This window comes from Leptonychotes weddellii, chromosome 7, assembly GCF_054177405.1.
Source record: "Leptonychotes weddellii isolate Sample4059 chromosome 7, ASM5417740v2, whole genome shotgun sequence".
Classification (NCBI taxonomy): domain Eukaryota; kingdom Metazoa; phylum Chordata; class Mammalia; order Carnivora; family Phocidae; genus Leptonychotes; species Leptonychotes weddellii.
In genome coordinates this window covers 80,061,165-80,073,643 of record NC_138375.1, presented here as the reverse complement: position 1 = coordinate 80,073,643, position 12,479 = coordinate 80,061,165, and the positions used below count along the sequence as shown (strand labels likewise).

General features: G+C 36.6%; 1 pseudogene; it reads right to left on the bottom strand.

Annotated features, from left to right (window-relative positions):
- Positions 1-11,289: 11,289 nt before the first annotated feature.
- LOC115942713 (large ribosomal subunit protein uL6 pseudogene) lies at positions 11,290-12,277 on the bottom strand (annotated as a pseudogene).
- Between the last annotated feature and the right edge of the window lie 202 nt (positions 12,278-12,479).

Here is a 12,479-nt window from a genome sequence, read left to right as displayed (position 1 = left end):
AATTAGAAAAGAGGCATCAATGAAGTTGCTAGATATAACTCTAATTCTAAATTTCAGTTGAATTTTCAGCTTTCATATTAAGAAAACCATAATTAATCCTTAAAATATGTTGCTGCCTGAACATTGGGAAGACTGGAAGGATAAAATCAGTGCTAATAAATTAAATATGTGTGGATATGACACACATATATCTACATATATTATTATATATAGATATGTTATAGATATAGATATAGCTGCAAATAAATGTACATACAGATATGAAGAAATAGATATGTAGATAGCAGACATATAGGATTTTTTTGTCATATGTAAACTTTAAACAACTAGAGATTCTATTTCAATTATGTATCTTAAGGTCTGTCCAAGTATGTAAAAAGAAAGAAAATCAGCAACCACTGATTATTTTTATTTGAGAAATCAATCCTTACTGTAGAGTTCCTAAAACTTGGATTCGTTGCTACTTGGTGTGCATGTTTGTATGAGTGTTGGTAAAAAATCCTATTCTGACTTAATGCCTGAGCAATTGAAATGTATTAGGTTTTAGGTGTGCAAATTTTTATTATAACATTGCTATTGGGATAACAATAATACCAGAAACTATAAATGTGAACTGCCTACTATTGGAGAAGGCACATAACTTTAAACAATCATAATTTTAAAGAGTCATGTGACTCTGAGAGCACATATAAATTTCCCTTGGACCTTTCTTCTAACTTGATGACAAAGAAAGGTAGAGGGTTTTTTTGTTGTGTTTTGTTTTTTAAGAAATTCAATAATTAGGCTCAGAAGAACTGCCTATCATCAGGTAGGTCCTGGACATCCGAAAGGGGAACACTCCAACCCATAGGAAGTACTCTCCATAGTAATCTGAGAATCTACCTGGAAGAAGCACTGAGAGGAAATGAGGAAGACTAATGGAGATGACTGTGGGAGCTCAACATGTGAGTGACTTGTGTAAAGCTGAAGGGAGAAAGGAACCCATATTCTCAATTATCTTCCATCATACAGATGCATGGCCCCCAAATCTTCACATATAACTTTCTAAAGTAGATACCATAAGAAAGATATACAACAGGATCATAGGTGCAAAAAGCCACAAACCCCAGAGCTCCATTTTTGTGGGGGAAGGAAAAATCCTGATCCCTTACTACACTGACAAAACAGCTGGAAATAGCTGAATGTTTTTAATATAGACAATTATCTCAAGTTGTGTTTTTATTAAAATCAATTCCAAGATCATGGTGCCTGGATGACAGAGTCAGTTAAGGCTCCAACTCTTGGTTTCAGCTCAGGTCATGATCTTGGGGTCATGAGATGGAGCCCCACATAGAGCCCCACATGGGGAGCTCCCACAGAGTGTGGAGCCTGCTTGAGATTCTCTCTTCCTGTCCCTCGGCCCCTCCCAGTCATGCTCTCTCTCTCTCCCTCTAAAATAAATCAATCTTTAAAATCAATTCTGAGATTGGCAAAAGACATTTTATTTTTTTAATTTAAATTCAATTAATTAACATATAGTGCATTATTAGTTTCAGAGGTGGAGTTCAGATTCATCAGTCTTATAAAATACCCAATGCCCATTACATCAGGTGGCTTCCTTAATGTCCATCACCCAGTTATCCCATCCCCCCACCCCTATCCCTTCCAGCAACCCAGTTTGTTTCCTATGATTAAGAGTCTCTTATAGTTTGTGTCCCTCTCTGAATTCATCTTGTTTTATTTTTCCCTCTCTTCCCCTATGATTCTCCGTTCTGTTTCTTAAATTCACATATGAGTGAAATCATATGATAATTGTCTTTCTCTGACTGACTTATTTCACTTAGCAAAATACCCTCTAGTTCCATCCACGTCATTGCAAATGGCAAGATTTCTTTTTTTCTTGATGACTGAGTAATATTCCATTGTATATATATACACACACATCTTCTTCATTTATCTGTTGATGGACATCTGGGCTCTTTCCATAGTTTGGCTATTGTGGACATTGCTGCTGTAAACATTGGGGTGCAGGTGCCCCTTCGGATCACTACATTTGTATCTTTGGGGTAAATACCTAGTGGTGCAATTGCTGGGTCATAGGGTAGCTCTATTTTCAACTTTTTGAGGAATCTCCATACTGTTTTCCAGAGTGGCTACACCAGCTTGCATTCTTCCCACCAACAGTATAAGAGGGTGGGGAAAGACATTTTAAATGCTAAAATCCTAAAATTCTTTTTGCATCTGTTCACTAATTTTCCTAATTAATCATAAGGTTTTTTAAATATGAAGCTGAATTTAAACTTAGATGATGAAAATAATGGAAATATCTTCCTGAGGCCAGAAGCACATATACTTTGGAAGCTAGCTATCTCTTATTAATATAATACATTCAAATATAGGAAGCATTATAACATGCAAAGTCTTCCAACTAAAAGAGCTTTCCTGTAGATATCTAATTTAGAGACAGTATTGTTAACAATGTTGACATTTAAGTGGCCATAGCTAAAGCATTGCAAAGAACATTCCATTACAGTAAATGTGAAAACCGAAAACTTTTCTTGGTGTTCAGCTTAACAGAATATAAGTGTGCTGGTTGACGTGTGAAAGTTGAAATAACTAGAAATGACTTTCATAACTAGAAAGTTTACCTGATAATTTGAACAAAAGGGGCTCATAGAGAAAAGCTTTTAATGCAATGGGACTATAATACAAAGAAGAAATTTATGGCATACCAAGTCTACTTCCCTGAGCTCTGTATCTGAAACCAGCTTTAGCTGTACCAGTCCATATTTTCTCCTTCACAGAACTAGCCTACTTTTAAGACTCCAGCCCTAGTCTGTTACAAGACTAGTCTAATTGGATGCCCCATCAGATTAAACACAACATTTCTATACCTGAGTGGACCATACCATCTACAATGCCCCCTACCCCCTTCAACTCCCCCAAAAAGAAAATCCAAACTTCTTTCCCTTTCTGACTTACCTATACTCCATTTGGACCAACCGACAAGTGTAGTTTTTAATTTTTTGTAGCAACTCACTTCTTAACCTTTTATCTATGACTGTCATTATACTCAAGTCATACCCAAATTATTGATATTCCTCTCTGAAGTTTTTTCTGGAAGCCACTGACAAGTTAATCCCCCAGAACTTCACTTTTAGTTTTGCTAAAAACGCTAGATGTCTATTTGTTGCCTCCTAAGCCTGGGAAACAATGACTCCACAAGTGACTTATTTCCTATTTCTCTTCATCACCATTGCCTGACTACAACTCATAAGGCCCTACTCTCTGAACGTGCCAGGCCATTCCCAGCTCTCCTTCTTTACATAGCCCCACTACCTGACCCTTTCCCATCCTCTTTACCGTTAATATCTCACTTGAATACTAATTCCTCTATGGATATTTTACTGACAATGTCAGTCTCATCTGTCTTTTGTCTTACTTCATACATAAACTTCATCAGGGCAAGGACCTTGCAATTCAGAAATTACCTTTGGGGCTTCATCCACAGGAATTAATCAATATTTCTAATTTGTCCATTTAATTACAGGAAAACATTTTATACTATTATGATTTCAAAAAGTGGTGAGACCCTAAAAAGTAATGTAAAATGGAATTTTACCAATTAAATCACATATTTAACATAGAGTAGAGATGATTAAAGGAAACTTGTAACAAAACATTTTTAGGGGCGCCTGGGTGGCTCAGTCGTTTAGCGTCTGCCTTCGGCTCAGGTCATGGTCCCAGGGTCCTGGGATCGAGCCCCGCATCGGGCTCCCTGCTCGGCCGGGAGCCTGCTTCTTCCTCTCCCACTCCTCCTGCTTGTGTTCCTTCTCTCGCTATGTCTCTCTCTGTCAAATAAATAAATTAAAAAAAAAAAAAAAACATTTTTAAAATAAAAATAAAATTGTAATATTAATCATTAGCAGATAGATATGTTTGGTTTGTTAGAAATTTAAATATTCACAAATAAGTTTTAAATATTGAGTCATGATTTATAATATTCAACAACTTCATGATTTGATTAAGTTTGGGAGTTAAGCAAATACTTTATAGCAGAAATTATTATTCATCAGAAATAAATTATGTTTAGGGACACCTGGGTGGCTCAGATGGTTAAGCATCTGCCTTCGGCTCAGGTCATGATCTCAGGGTCCTGGGATCGAGCCCCACATCGGGCTCCCAGCTTGGCGGGGAGTCTGCTTCTCCCTCTCCCTCTGCCTCTCCCCCTGCTTATGCACTCTCTCTCTCAAATGAATAAATAAAATCTTTAAAAATAAATAAATAAATAAATTATGTTTAAATTGTGTTTTAAGGATCTTAATGATATATTTAATAATTTTAATACAATTTTAATGATAAAATTTAAAATTTTTATAATACTTAGCAGATTTTATTTATTTATTTTGATTTTTTTAAAAAAAGTTTATTCAAGAATTACTGGGATAAAAAGTCCTGGGTCAGTCCAGTGGCTTAAAAGTCAGGTATAAGATTTTATTTTTCTCTTCTTTTCTTTCTTTCTTTTTTTTTTGAGAGGGAGTGGGTGGTGGGTGGGAGAGGGAAAGGGAGAGAGAGAGAGAATCCTCAAGCAGGCTCCATACCCAGTGCGGAGCCCATTGCAGGGCTCAATCTCACAACCCTGAGATCATGACCTGAGCCGAAATTGAGTCTGTCACTCAATTGACTGAGCCACCCAGGCGCCCAATACTTAGCAGACTTTTAAAAAACCTCCTTTCAAATGCATTATGTAAGTGGGCCTTTATAACATTTTAAGATGTTTATGAATGGCATTCCCATTTTAGAGATGAAAGAACTAAAATCAAAGAACCACATATATCCATAAACTAATTTGATTCTCAACATTGAAGGGAGGTTTCTCTTATTTTTTAGTTTAGTGAAGAAACCACTGAACCTGTGAGAAGTTAAATTATGTGTCCACAGTCACTAAGTTGCCAAGTAGCATATTTGTGATTTATAAATCCCAGGCTGTCGAATTCCAAAGTCTCTGTCTTCCCGTAGTTCTTCCAACATGTACCATGATATAGCACAAAGAATACATACCATGACTGGGAATAAAAATATTTTTTACTGGCGCGCCTGGGTGGTGCAGTCAGTTGAACTTTGTACTCTTTGGGCTCAGGTTGTGCTCCCAGGGTCTTGAGATCAAGCCCCGCCTGGGGCTCCTAGCTCAGCGTGAAGTCTGCTTAAGACTTTCTCTCCTTCTCCCTCTACTCCACCCCGTGCCTCCATTCTCTTTCCCCCCTAAAATACATAAATTAAAAAAATAATAATAAAATTTTTTTAAGTATCTACTAAATATATCAAACTTCATCATTTATCTTAATGATAACCCTTACAAGTAGTTTTATTTTTTAAAGATTTTATTTATGTATTTGAGAGAGACAGATAGTGACAGAGATAGCTAGAGAGAGCACAAGCAGGGAGGAGAGGGAGAAGCAGGCTCCCGCTGAGCAGGGAGCCGGTCGTGGCATTCGGTCCCAGGACCCTGGGATCATGACCTGAGCGGAAGGCAGACGCTGAACTAACTGAGCCACCCAGGTGCCCCACAAGTAGTTTTATTTAGAATATGACTCTCTAATGGTGCTTAATGTATGGCAGGCATTAAATTAGCAGAGCGGGATAAAAGTTTGAGAACACAGACGACAAAACAGAGGACAATAGTCTAATCACACTACTAATAAGTGGGAGACAGGATTTGAAACTACATTATAAGAATCCAAAGAAATATTCACACAAAATCTTCCTTCTAACTTTAATTGTTGCCAAAAGAAAATATAAAATCCACATCGATTTCATAACTTTGCTGAATTTTCTCACAAGTATAATTTTCATTATTTTTTTTCATGAGCCAATTATAAATTATGAGCCTATAAAGCTTTGATTCTCCATTAAATACTATGTTGGGAATGTAATAATTGGATTCTCTTTCCTCCCTTGACCATTCCAGGACCAGCTAGCTGTTCTGGTGTTGAAAATTATTCTTTGTTGTCTATAAACTTTTTTTGCATATAACTTCAATTATGTTATCATTCAAAGTTATTATGGTTTAACCACACTGGATTTTATATTACTATATTGGTTATAGAAAGGAACATCATTCTGTACGTAAAGTATTTGAGTTAGAGAGCACAATATGTAAAGAAGAAAAAATATTTCTTTTGCCCTTTGCCAACTTTCTTGGCACCCAGTTTAAATATGAGAAAGTCGAATTATGTTGGAGTGCCTCTTTCCCCAGTAAGATATATTTTATGAAAGCAATCACTATGGTTAGATCACATTATATACTTTATATACACACACACACATGTATGCATATATCTCCTAAATAACCAGAAAATAGTTGTATATGTGTGAAAAGAAATAACAGATAAGAGAAAAAAAATCTTGAATTACAATCCTGATTCTATTAAAAACTTACTGGGCGCCTGGGTGGCTCAGTTGGTTAGGCGACTGCCTTCGGCTCAGGTCATGATCCTGGAGTCCCAGGATTGAGTCCCGCATCCGGCTCCCTGCTCGGCAGGGAGTCTGCTTCTCCCTCTAACCCTCCCTCCTCTCATGCTCTCTCTCTCTGTCTCATTCTTTCTCTCAAATAAATAAAATCTTTAAAAAAAAAACACAAAAAAAACTTACTGCATGACCTTAAGCAAGAAAATTCTGAGCCTCAGTTTCCTTTTTTGATAAGATGGCATTAACTTCTACCTATGTGAAAATGTGAGGTGTCCACCTTAAAAATAAACCTTAATACTAAGAAATCCACCATGTCACTTTAGAAAGAGCACCATATAACAGGTCAGTTTATATTAGTCTTCTAGTTAAGTTAGACACAGCTGAGGAGCTAAAGAAGTAATGAAGAGGCCAAGGCAGAAATGCTCTTTCCAGATCTTTCTACACTTCATTAAATGATCCTGGGAAGGTTATTTAGATTTTCTCTGCCCAGGTATGTCCTTCTGTAGTATCAGGGAACTACGAGAATTTTTCTTTCTTTCTTTCTCTTTTCTTTTTCTTTTTTTCTCTTTCTTTTCTCTTCCTTCCTTCTTCTTTTTTTCTTTCTTTTCCGTCTTTCTTTCTCCCTTCCTCTTTCATTTCTTTCTTTTTTAATTCTCCCAAGCCTGGAAAAATGAACCACCTCGAAAAGCTCCAAATAGTCTCATCAGTAATTTTACAATAATTAAAATCAAGTAATGAATTCTTTCTTTTCTTTCTCTTTCTTTCTTTCACATTTCATTGGCTATAAAGCTTTGGCCTAGAGTAAACAAAATCAACTCAACTCAGTGAGAAATTTTAAATATCAAATTGGCCAGTTTATATTAATGACACAATTAATTCTGACACAATTAATTTGCTGACTTATATTTGCATTTTTTTATTTCCTTCTTCCACCCTACTTTTCCAAAGCCAGACCTTCCACTAACAGCAGATGCCTCTGTTACTCATGCCCTCCGTCTTGACCATTTCCGTGTACATTGGCCTGACAACAACTGCCAGCATCTCTTTCCCTGAGGGCTTTCCTGGCCAGTAAGGCCTGTTCTTCCTTCGCTTGCAGCAGATTGGCAATGCCTAAGAATTAATGGCCCTCCTGCGTAGCCCTCATCCACAGCTGTACAAACGCCTGAACCCTCTCTGAGGCAGGGGTTCTATACATCTCCCAGAGTCCTCTAGAGGATTAAGGCCCAGTTGCCCCCACACGCTTTTTGAATGCCTTCCTTTCCCTGCCTCACTTTCCCACTTCCCTATTTTCTGGGACCTGCCAAAGAAACTATTTCTTTGATGAAGAATCCTAAGGTTTTATGGTACCAGAGGTCACCAGGAGCTCCCCATATGACCCACCACGTTGATATACATCTCAAACATTGCTGCCAGACTCCTATTTCTAAAGCACAAATATGATTGGATAACTTCTTTGCATATTTTTTTTTAGGTTCAAACTCCTTAGCATGATATAAAAGACCTATAGAAATCTAATACTTGCCTAATCCTCCAGACTATCCTCCTTTTTTGTCCTATGGTGGAAGTAGACACCAGGGAAACAGTATTTATTGGGCACATACTATACTAGTGAATTATATGTGTTTTATGATCATCGCACAAACCTACAAGGACAAAATTATTAATTTCCATTTTGCAGATGAGGAAATTGTCAGCAAAATAACTGACTGAACTCAGTCACTCTGCCTCTGACCATCCAAGCCTTTATTCAAATTCAAGTCTAAATGAGTCCTAAACCCTTTCCATTCTGTGGCCACCTCACTCGGGGTGATCACACATCCTAATTTACCTGTGACAGTGCCTGTTTATTCCTGTTGACCCAGAGCAATTATGAAAAGCATTCATTTTCACTTTCAAAAGCTATCATCCTGGTTTTGTGGGTGACTTATATGGTCCCTCTGGCCATAGTCTAAATCCACCATGCTATCAGCTGTTTCTGGAATGCACTATACTCAGGATTCCATTTCCTGCCGTGTGCTGTTCCTTCTGCCTAAAATGTCCGTTCTTTCCCCTTTCTCCTGGAAAAAATATGTCCAGTGCTCAGGACTCTGTTCATCTTTGTTGTCTCTGGGATGTCTTTCCGTTTTCCTAGCTACAGGCAAGGGGTTTGATACACTCCTCTGTGGTCCTCATACCCCATATTTACTATTATTCTATTACAGTTCTTTGAGTATTTGTCAGTCTTCTCTACCAGCCTGTGAATTTCTTAACGTTTGGGTTGTACCTTCATTATCTCTGTATATCCACAGTGACTATATTTTCCCATGGCTCAGCAAATGCTTATTAAATATTTGTTGAATTATTGGATAAATGACATAATAATATTAGAAAAATCTAGCCATCTGCAGAAATTATTATAAGAAGTAGAAATGGGATCTTTCAAAAGGTTTATACTAGCTAGCCCTGACTTTACCTGGAGAATGCTTAATTCTGAGCAAGTGTTTAGAGAGCCTCTGATCTGGCATCAGCATTCCTACCCAGGGTATCCTATTTCTATCATGTGCCTCAGGCTCCATTTAAGTATTTTCCTGTCCTCTCTTATCCTGGTTAGGAGTCAACCTGTCTGGGTTAGACTCCATGCTCCACCATTTCCTACCTAGACTACGTGAAACCTTCAAGTTTCTTTCCCAAGAGGAAAAGTGCCTCGGTGTTAATGGGTGCTGCCTAAGAGAGAGAAGGAGGAAGGTCATTTGAAAACCTGAGAAGATGCACCAGATTTGTGTCCGATATACTTACTCTCTAGGCTCCAAAGTAAAAGGCTGCACTGATGCTCTCTGCATCAAAACTCATGACCAGTAGGTTATTCTCTAGGATTCTTTAGTCTCCTAACCTAGCCGAATGAATTATATGCTTGTTAAGAAAGTTATGTTGATTCTTAAAATTTTCTACCACTTATACATGTTATTAGAATTATACAATTTAATTAAATACCACATAAACTGATAAATATGAGTGTGAAAAGGACAGGTGTTTGTATGAAAACTAAGGAGAGTTAAAAACAATAAAGGTAAGTCTCTGTAAAAAGTGCTGTCAAAGTAGGCTTATATTTTTGTGTCTTTTTTTTTTTTAATTGAAGTGTAGTTGACATACAATGTTATATTGATTTCAGGTGTAAAACACAGTGATTTGACTGTTAAATCTATAGATTACATAATGCTCACGATCATATGTGAAGTTACCATCTGTCACCATAAAATTTATCACAGTATTATTGCCTGTATTTCCTATGCTGTGTTTACATCCTCATGACTTATTTTATAACTGGAAGTTTGTACTTCTTAATCCCCTTCACCTAAACCCTAAGGTAGACTTATTAAGAGAGACAACTGTAAAATATTTGCAAGGCGGCAATGTAAAAAGCCTGAAGATTCTGCACTCAGATTGCTTCTCCTGTGTCTTTACAGTCTTGCTCAAAGGAAAATCACATATAAAGTATGATCTATGTGGTAATGAGTGAAAGACAGTATGGAACTCCAGTTGGCAAATTCATAATCAAAGAAAAGCCCTTGGCTAACAACAACAAAAATATTATTTTATATATATCTACTTATTATAAACTAAAAAGAATTTTTAGACTTATATATGCAGTCTAAGCTTCTTTGTTTTAACCACCTTTTTTGATTTACCAACTATAACCAGATGGTCTTGATTATGTTGCAGTAACAAACAACCCTCAAGTCTCAGTGATTAACACAACAAACTTTATTTCTTGCTCATCCTTAGTCTGCAGGTCCTGGAAACCCGTCCTCTGTGGATGACCGCCTGAAGCACTTACCATATGAAACATGTACTCTCCTAGGTCAACAGAAAAAGGAAGAGAAAACGCAAAGAGTACTGCAAAGGTTCTTTAATGCCACCTACAAGTGGTGCCCTTCTCTTCTGCACATTAGCCAAGCAAGCCACATAACTACATCTAACTTCAAGGACATGGAAAAGCGTAATGCTCTCATGTGCCAGAAAGGGAGGAGAATTGGAAATACTGGTGAGCAGCAGGGATGTCCACCACACCAACCTACTATTGTACCTAACATGTAAAATAGGAGCACCTCTGCTTGATTAAATGAAGGATTTTGAGGCAGAGAAAGAAATCAGTTTTTCTTTAAATAATTAAAATAAATATTTAAAATTGATAGCTTAGTGATTATATTTTCAAGGCTATTCTTTATTTCTGAGAACTCATAACCAATTAAAGTAATTCTAGAGAAGACTTTTAAATAATACTTAAGTCATGAGCCCCCAAAGTTTAATTCAGTCCACATAATTTATTCTGTCATCAAAATGTAAAATATATTCCCCTAATCACGCATTCTGCTTTTATATCTAAAAAGTAAAGAATATTAATACATTAAAAACCTCATACCAAAAAAAAAATTCATATATTATCAGTTCACTGCCAATATGGTGGAATCATTAAAAGACCTAAGATGCAGAAAGTTCAATTTAAAAATATTTTGAATTTCAAAAATGATTTGAAAAATCATCCAATAATCCTTAACATTTTTTTCTTCTTCTTCCTCTTCTTCTTCTTTTTTTTTTTTGCATTATTATCTCATTTTTATTTCATTTTATAGCTACATTTTCAATGTCAATTTTCAGGGCAGCTGCATTTAGTGTAGATATTGTATTTCATTTTTTCATTTTAAAATACAGTATATCACAGAAATATATCTAACTTTTTGAACTTTTTAATTTTAATTACAGCAAACATACAGTGTTATATTAGTTTCAGGTGTACATTAGAGTGAATCAACAATTCTATACATTACTTAGTGCTCATCATGATAAGTATACTCTTTTTTGCCCCCAAATCAATATAGCTTTTATTGCATCTTTAAAATATCACAAGTAAGTCTGAAAAATCATCTGGCATCTTGCTGTTTCTGTAACTGGAAAACTTAGATCTTATTCATCAGCCTGCAGAACTGTTCCTTTTTCAGAAACACAGATACCATCCAAAAACTTTCCGATGTCCTTGTTTTTCACTGTTGTGGCTTCCTGAATCAAAGCAGCTGAGTTTGATACAAGTTAAATGTCATTTCCTTCAAGAATTAACTCATCTTTCTGGGCTTGAGATACTGAACAAGCAATACCTGGCCTCATGTGAACCCTGCGGATATATTTTTCACCCAAGAAATTCGGATTTCACAAGAGAATTATTCTCCTGAATAACAACACTGATGGGGAAGTGAGCATGCACAGACCTCATCTTGTAATGGAAGCCCATTGTAACACCCTTGACTGTGTTCTGTACATGACTACAGATAGTGCGAATAGTAGCCAATTCTTTTCTAGTTCCCCATATTTGTCAACTCGGAGCCTCTTCTTTTTCTTTCCAAAGAGACGGAGTTCTACGTTGATGTGATTGAAGTCCCATCACGGTACCTCTGGGGCCCTTCACAATAACAGCAGTTCCCTTAAGAGTGACGTTGGCACTTTCTGGAATGTCGACAGTCTGACTGCCGAGAATGATGTTCATTCTTGCAATAGATGCGGCAAAAACAATGTATAATCTTAATCTCCTTCACCTGTCTCACCCATCCCTCCACCCACCTCCCCTCTTGTAACCATCAGCTTGTTCTCTATAATTGAGTCTGTTTCTTAGTTTCTCTCTCTCTTTGTCCCTTTCTCCATTTTTGTCTCCTAAATTCCATGTGTTGAGTGAAATCATAGGATATTTGTCTTTCTCTGACTGACTTGTGTCACTTAGCTTTATACTCTCTAGCTCTATCCATGTTGCAAATAGCAAGATTTCATTCTTTTTTGAGGTTGAATAATATTCCATTGCTTCTATATATATCTTTATCCATTTATCTATTGATGGACACTTGAGTTGCTTCCATAATTTGGTTATTATAAATAATGCTGCAATGAACATAGGGGTGCATGTATGCTTTTTAAAAATTTTTTTTATTGTTATGTTAATCACCATACATTACATCATTAGTTTTTGATGTAGTGTTCCATGATTCATTGTTTGTGTATACGCATGTATG